Here is an 8058-nt window from a genome sequence, read left to right on the forward strand (position 1 = left end):
TCGCCTATCTATTCCTATCTGCTTTTATTACGCTTTGGGGCTCTAGCATGATAAGACCTCCCATATGGTACTCGTATTAGCATTAAATAATGACCATTGTGCTGTGTATACTATCACCATAGAGATATTTACTTAGCTGAGCACAGACACTGGTTAGGCATGGTGATTGAAAACGAGCTAATCATAAAAACCATTCATGCTCACATCTATTTATAAAATCTGTTTCTCTCGTGTCAGTTAAGTACAGGCTTTGTTCTAAACAAACACATGCAAACCTTCTGCACACCCAGGGACATGAAAGACGTCCCTCCCCACTCCCTCCAGCCAGCCAGGCCCTGGGGTGTGGCCTCGTGTGAAAGAGCAGGCATGTTTCTGGGGCTCAGCTGGGCTCCTTGGAGGCTGGAGCTGGCCCTTGCCTTCTGGGTTCCTTTCTTTTCCTCCCGTGCTGACACACCCTGCCTGGGGTTCGGGTTCTCAAACCTGGGTGTGCTCAAAGCCGCTGGGGTGTCTGTCACAACTGCAGAGTTTCCAGCTCCACACCAGAGAGCCTTTTGGAGTTGCTGACGAGTGGTGTCTGGGAAACGGATTTTTAGGAAACACTCTGGTGGTTCTGGTGTAGACAGTCTGTTTTTTTCACTTGAGAAATGGTCCTCTCCCCCGGGCTGTCCGAGGACCCCCTGTCTGGTCTGCTGCCCTTCCTTGCCCACAGCAAATGCTAGGGGGCTAGAGCCAACACTACTGAAGGCTGCTTTTTGATGCCCTTAAATTTTGTTTCAAGAGATGCCAGTGATTTCCATTAAAATGAACTCTTTAAGTTGTGTACAGCCAAATGGGTGAGAATCTGGGCTTTGGAGTCAGTTTGCATCTGTCTCTGCAACTTGCTAACCATGTGGCAATGATGGAGCCCCTCCAGCCACCATTTTTTTTAAAACTTATAAAACGAGGATAATGATACCACCTGCCCCGTTGAGTTGATGGGAGGGCAGTGGTCATCATGAATGCCCGGCACACAGTCCCTGCCACGAGTACTTCTGTTCCAGAAATAAATTAGGTTGACTTGGGCAGGCCTTTCAGATCAGGGTGTTTAGGAAGATGCCACCTAAGGGAATGTGGTGGAAAGAAAAGGGCAGAGATGTCCTCTGTTGATACCTGGCCCTGCCACCAAAGGGCTGAATGACTGTGGGCAGGTCCGGGTCCTTCTCCAAGAGTATCCATGAAACGTTATCTGTGAAATGAGTGGATAGGTCTAGAGCAGTCATTTCCAAACATTCTGATGCCTTTTGAATGTCAAGAAAATAACGAAGTATCTGCTTGTGTTTATACTCGCAGGGTTCATCGACACACAGTGACTGAAGGTCTCTAGATATTCTGTCATTTTAAAAACTGATTTATATTTATTAATCCCAGCCCCATTTACATTGATTTGGGAAATAATCGGGCTTGTTTGCATGGACAGATATTACTGATCAGACAACAGACAATGTTTGGGCAGTCTTATAATAGCTACAGCCCAATTGATAACAATCTCTCCAAGTGGGAGCCACTGGTCCGATGGGTGTTCTGTAACAGATCCCTCTTGATAATGAAGGTGGATCTGGAAGCCCAAATTGTGAAACACATGCCCTCAGAGCTGCTTTCCTTTCTCTCCCCTCACTTCTGATCTTTGGCCAGGAAAGACCCGAAAGCAGCTCTGTTTACTCAATCGTTTCTGAGCACCAAGGGCAGGCAGGTGCTATTCTAGAGGCTTAGGGTATGTCAGGGAAGCAAGCTCCATCCCTCCTAGTAAACGCACGCCTCACTGGTCTCTCCAAAGGGGTCCGAAGTCTCTGAGGCTGGGACACCTGCGGGGACCTAGGAGAGAAAAGGGAGGCTTGCTTAGGTCACTCACTTCCCTCATTTGCCCCCTTTCACTCCTTTTTCAGTTATTTCTTTCTCTACCGTACACTTTTGTTTACAAAATCAGGAGCTGATATTGTGACTAGACAAAGATCTTTCTCTTTCCAGACTTTAGTTTCCCCATTTATAAGAAGAGGGTTGGCTCCCTCTGGCTCTGTACTGAGTATGATTCACTCAGCAGAAATAATAACAGCCCATTTAGCTCAACCGTCTTGTCATTCTCCCCCCATTTGCCCCAATAAACACTTTGCAGTGCCTTAGAAACAAGCCAACACTGTTGGTATAACTTTTTTTGTGTGTGGCTGTGCCGTGCAGCTTGTGGAATCTTAGTTCCCTGACCAGGGATCAAACCTGGGCCCCAGCAGTGAAAGCTCCGAGTCAATCACCAGACAGCCAGGGAATTCCCAGTGCTGGTATAATTTTGAAGCTACGTTTGTTCGCAGAGTTGAGGACTACTTCTCTCTCTAAATGTCAATCTCTCAGTCCCAACAATAGACACTCATGAATATCTTTCTCCTTGGGCTCAGCCAGGGGACTGATGGAGAGTGACAGCTCTGGAGGCCAAGGCTATGGCATCAAGAGTTTCTGAGACAGTTGAGTATTAGATGCAAAAGAGGAAACAAAAAATTGCTCCCCAACCCCCGGCCCCCATCACACTGTCTTTTATTTCTCTCACTCGTGTGGCATCCACGTGCAGGTGGGGACTGTATCCCTGGCACACGGTAGGCGCCCAGTTTGAAATATTTGTTGAATGAGTGAGCAGACTCTAGTCTGGATCATTTTTTCCGCTTGGCTCTACCCACCCTTCATCAGCTGGCTCTGCTTTGGGAAAGAAAACACACGACGTTGGGTAGATTCATCTGCGCAAAATATGGAAGGTGGTCGAAGCCAGCCTTGTCTCTCTGCTGGTTACTCCACACTCTGCTTACAGTTTGCTCCGTGCTCTTACACGTGAAGCTCAGTATCAAAGTCAGCTAAGGGTCCTCTAAGGGAACTAGAACTTTATTGAGGGCTGATGTCCTGGCCTCGTCCTTATGGGAACTCAGCTGCAAGAGGAACTTCAGACTGGTGGTAATTCACCCAATACACCCTTGTGTGACAAGTGGGGGGCTCTGGGCGGGCACAGGCCAAGCCCACGCTGACTTCCACCTGCCACCAGGAACAGCATCGGATCCACTTCACGTGCCCTGTATCTGGCGTTTCCAGGGGAGCCCCCCTGAGATGCTCCTGCCCGGGAGAGGAATCTGATATATAAACGCTTGGAGCAGGCCTAGGGGATGCAAAGCGGTTACATTAAGGATTGGGGTTCTGTTTATTGACAAGGTCACGGCCTCTCCTAGTTATGACCCCCGAGGGACCCCGGCCTGGAAACGGGACTTGTAACGTAACACTAACAATAACACACTAGAGACAGCCGTGACAGGGCCCGTCTCTCCTACAGGCTGCAGCTGGCTCCCCAGGATGAGGACAGAGAGGGGAGCCGACGGGCAGGCACAGGGGCAGCAGACAAAGGAGCAGGGACGCAGTCGATGTGGCTGGAGGTGCCGGGGCCAGGAGTCTAGCGGGGCTTCTGTGAGCCCTGCAGTCGGAGAGCTTGCCCCGCTCGTGAGCCTTCGTGTGCCCCGCTCCGCCCAGCCTCCGGGGATAGCAGTGCTGGCCCTGCATCCTCTCACCCAGCTCCCAACTCTCCTCTCACCAGACAGACCTGCTCTCAGGTCGCCGCAGCCCCACTCGCCATCCTTTGTTTCTGGATGTATTTTGTCTTTTGGGGGTTGGGGAGGTAACGGGATGGGGCACGAAGAGGAAGAGTGCATAACTGAAGCCATAGGACTCTCTCATGGATGATTTTCGTCCACGGGCAGCCTGGACAAAACTGGAATAGACATTTTCTGCAGTTTCTGCACTTACCTCTTGCGGGGAGGATTTGGGGGACTGTGACATACTCGTGATGGGACAGAAGGGGTCTCCGAAATCACACCATGTTGGAAAATCTCTCCTCTGGTGTTTCATCAGTGGCTTCTCTTCCGGTCCACGTGAAATGAGAAATCCGTGTGACCTCGTGGGACCCGACCCAGGAGAATTTTCCAGTTAGCAGATGAGTGGAGGGGTTAGAGGAAGAGCCATGGACTCTGCTACTTTTCCCATCAGGTCTGTACTTTACCTCTCACCCATCCAGCAGGCTAGAAGCACCAGTAAGTAGAGATTCTAGAAGAGCCTGGCATCCCTTCAGGGGTGATTTCCAGAGGAAACAGTTAAGAACATTTTTCTCCGTCGTGCACTCTGGGATTGCCCATTTCCTTGAACTGAGGCATCACGGTCATTGTTGGCAGCCCCTCTGTGGTCTCAGACGAGGCCTTCCCTTCCTGAAATCCTCCAGTATCTCAAGTTTCCGACTAGTTTTCTTTTCAGATGCTAATGTTTAACCAAGCCTGGTGTCCCAGGAGTCCTCCCACGGCAGCCCTCCTTTTATCACGTGCTGTTGTCCTTTTGATGGAGAGGCCAACTAACTCAATGCTATATTTGAAGTATTTTTTAAAAAACCAGAGAGGGTGTCCCTGGAATTGCCTATACACGTAGCATCACCTTCACGTGGAGAGGTTGTAATAGTGACCTGACCCTTAGTCAATGGAGCTGGGCATAGCCAAGCTTCACAGACAAGATCAGGGACCTTCATGCACAATCGTTTTGCCATCTCACCAATTTTCCACCCTCAATGATTATAACTTAAACTGGAAAAGCTTTCTCTGGGCCTTTTCCTGGTTACTATGTAGAGACTTGGACCACAGAGAGATACATTTTATGTCTTTGGTTGGCTAACGGTGAGATGAGGAAGGCGGACAACTAAATGGTTTTTTCATGATTCCTTTTTCAAAACACACCCGTCTGTATACATAAACTCACACCTACTTCAGCACTCAATTCCCATCTCGCCGGTGAACACTTCCTAGACTGCCATGGCTCACAGATGTGTTTTCCACCTCTGTGTACCTGACCTGTATAAAATTTAGCCCTGCTTCATCCTTTGCACTGTTGCATTGATAATTGTCCACCGTTTCATGTGCATTTCCTATCTCCCTCCCTGCAGGCAGAGGCTTTAGGAACGTGCTCATCCTACCCTGGTGTGATTCTCAGGTGGTTGGCCCATTCATGCTTCTCAGCACTCAGACAATTTCCATGGTCACGTGGAGGTGTCACGGTGGCTTGAAGTTCAGCGTTAGTTCAGAATGATAGCCAGGGATTGTCTGAAAGACAGTCAGAGAAAAAAGTCCCAGATGACGCGTCATTTAGATAATATTTGCCTAATCTTTGCATGAAACCTACATGATGATAGTCTCATATGTGGATCAATTTTTATCTTCTTTTTGTCACTCTCTCTCTCATTCTCTTTTCCTCTCTGTCTCCCACCCCTTTCGCACCTCTCCCTCTTTCCCTTTCTGTAAAAGTAGAGACAAAAGTTAGCGGAAGTCTCAGTTGTCAGACTTCAGAGTCTTTGCTAAACATTTGACATCTGAAGGCTTGTCCCCCTCCCCTGCGACCTCAGCCTCATCTCGCTTGCATGGGCACAAGCCTCACAGAGATAACCATATCAGGCAGAATAAATGAAGCTTGTTTCCTTCTAAATTTGCTTCCTCCTACACACGGTATGGCTCTGCACCCTGGGGCAGGCGGGCACTCTACCCCAGGCCTCTCCCTACTGACTCTTGGGTGGAGGCGCTGGGCTAGATGTGGTTGGAGATCTCCGTTCACCAGACAGAAGTTGTGGACCTTTTGAACCAGAAAAAGATCCCACAGAAAGTCTCATGGGACATTCTCATTTTAGAGATGGCAAAATGGAGGCTGAGAGGAGTTCGATGAATTGTCTGAAATCAGAGTTAGATCTGAACAGAGCAGGCGCTGGAAACCAGAATGCTCTTATTACCCAGGCTGGTCTTCTTTCTGCTTGAACCCAGAGACTCAGAGCCTGTACATTTCAGCAGTGACCCTGAAAGCTCAGAGAGTGGACTCCCCCAGTGTCCAAGTGGACTAAATCCTCCTGAGATTTCATCAGGATGACACAGAGAAGCCCCGCCTTCGGCAACCTGCCTTGGAGGAGACCTAGAGAACCTACTTCCTACATGCCTTGGGGTCCGCGGAAGAGGGGAGCAGCTGGTACAGCGTGGTCTGTGCACTGGATTCTCTCACGTGCTCTGTGGTGCCATCCAGGACCTGACTGCTGCCACCTGTCCCCACCCCACAGAAGGGCAGCTGGAGTTGACTCTCCAAAGGCAACATGGCGACAAGAGACGCGAAAGGGAAGCTGGAGCCACTGCATAGAGGGCTGGGTGTCTGAAGAGGAGAAGCACACAGCTCCCCACTGGGATACCTGGACTATTGCCCCCAATACCCTTCAGAGGGACAGAAAGTCCACTATTGAAGTTCTTTACTTTAGTTCTTCAGGGCATCTTAGAATGGAACCCATAGAAAAACACAAATGCCTCTCTAAAAATGGTAAGACTTTCCTAGGAATTGGAAGATTGGATAACTTGGGCAAGGAAAATGGAAAGAACCCCTAAAATCTTGACTTTCTCCTCTCGCCACCTTCTAGCATGTGCATGTGGACACACACACACACACACACACACACACACACACACACACACACACTTTCCCCTGTGCTGTCTGGAAGACCAGCAGAGTTTGGCAAGTCCTCCTTCTTCTGCTGCCATCTGGCTAAAGCAAACCTCTTGCCCAGAGCCACCCCCTTTTGCCGCCCGTGAGGGGCAACCCAGCCTCAAATTGCTTCTTCATTTCTGGGGGGCTCAGCACGGATGTTCACAGCTCCCAGCCGACCTTCTGCTTCTGTCAGGCCTGTTGGCTCTAGCCTGCCACCCTCCTCATGGGCACCTGCAGCCCTCGCATGTCAACGAGTTTTGTGCTTTTTTAGTGCTTTCTTGTCCTGCACTCCCAGCCTCCAGCCTCCCTCCGGGCAGCAGTACCTCCCACTCGCTCACCACTCCGCCTGCGTGCTTCCCAGCCTGCGAGGGCAATTTTTCAGAAAACTATTTTTAGAAATAGTAACCTCAGAATAAACACAGCACACCAGATGCTGGTGTTTTTCTGGGGCAACTGAGCTGAGAATCATTTGTTTAAAGAGAAAAAGGTAAAACAGCCAACCTTGCTGTTCGGGCAGGGCGATGGGCTGCAGATCGCTGGGTTTTACTCCCTCTTGTGGCAGGATTTTAGATGACATGATGCCACCTTGACCCCGACCAGTAAGACTTGATTATGGAGAGAAGTTTTACTTGACATTTAGCCTTCTAGTTTGATGAAAAGTAAGGATAGGTTGCATCCTAATTTTAAGGGTACAAAATGTATTAAGGATATTAGGGCAATTTCTCTGCATCTTTTCCTTATTTCTGGAAGGACTGATCAACATATAGAACTATATTTTGAAAATGAGGCTATGGTAAAACTGCTGGAGACCTTGGGTTAAATAAAATGTTTCCCTAAGCAGAATCTGCATGTAATGGGAAACTATTAGGGTATATTCTGTACTATATGCCTCTTTCCTAAGTAAGGGTCAGTAGTTCTGACAGCTCCTTAGAAAATGGGGTAAAAAGGGACAAGTTAGAAGGGGGATTTGCCAGTCTAGCGTTGGAGAGAAAACACAACAAAACAACAACAACAAAGCTTTCTGATTGTAAGACCAGGGAGACCAGAACCAAGGGTATCCCTTTCAGAAAGTTTTAACCGCATTTCTATTAAGCATATTTCTTAGTGAATTTGGCACAGTTTGCAAAAAGACATCAGAAGGAAATTGAAAGACTTCTGTAGACCTTCTGAATTCTAGAACTCTACAATTCACGGCCATAAGATTCTTCTAACTGGAAGAAAGGTGTAAGTGGAAGGTCATCATTGGCCTAAAGACTTTAATCCTCAGATCAAAAATGCTTCTCAGTGTGGAAAATAGCCGATGAACAATTATCTAGTCACATTATAAATGACAGGGCTTCTCCTACAACTGGCTGTGGCTTACTAATGTCTGGGTGATGGAGTAAATCCAAATGGCTGTGGTTTGCAGGAGGGAAAATGTACAGTAATCGATCAGTCAGATCGTGCTCCATCTCTCAGCCCATTTTGAGTCAGACTTTGTGAATTATGGAACTGCATTCATTCATTCAA

The 8058-nt window shown here is 48.4% G+C and overlaps 1 pseudogene; it reads right to left on the bottom strand.

Moving 5' to 3' along the window:
- Window positions 1–6168, bottom strand: part of LOC114886849 — a 97434-nt pseudogene extending 91266 nt beyond the window's left edge.
- Between the last annotated feature and the right edge of the window lie 1890 nt (window positions 6169–8058).

This window comes from Monodon monoceros, unplaced genomic scaffold, assembly GCF_005190385.1.
Source record: "Monodon monoceros isolate NGI ecotype Baffin Bay Population unplaced genomic scaffold, NGI_Narwhal_1 Super_Scaffold_7, whole genome shotgun sequence".
Lineage (NCBI taxonomy): Eukaryota > Metazoa > Chordata > Mammalia > Artiodactyla > Monodontidae > Monodon > Monodon monoceros.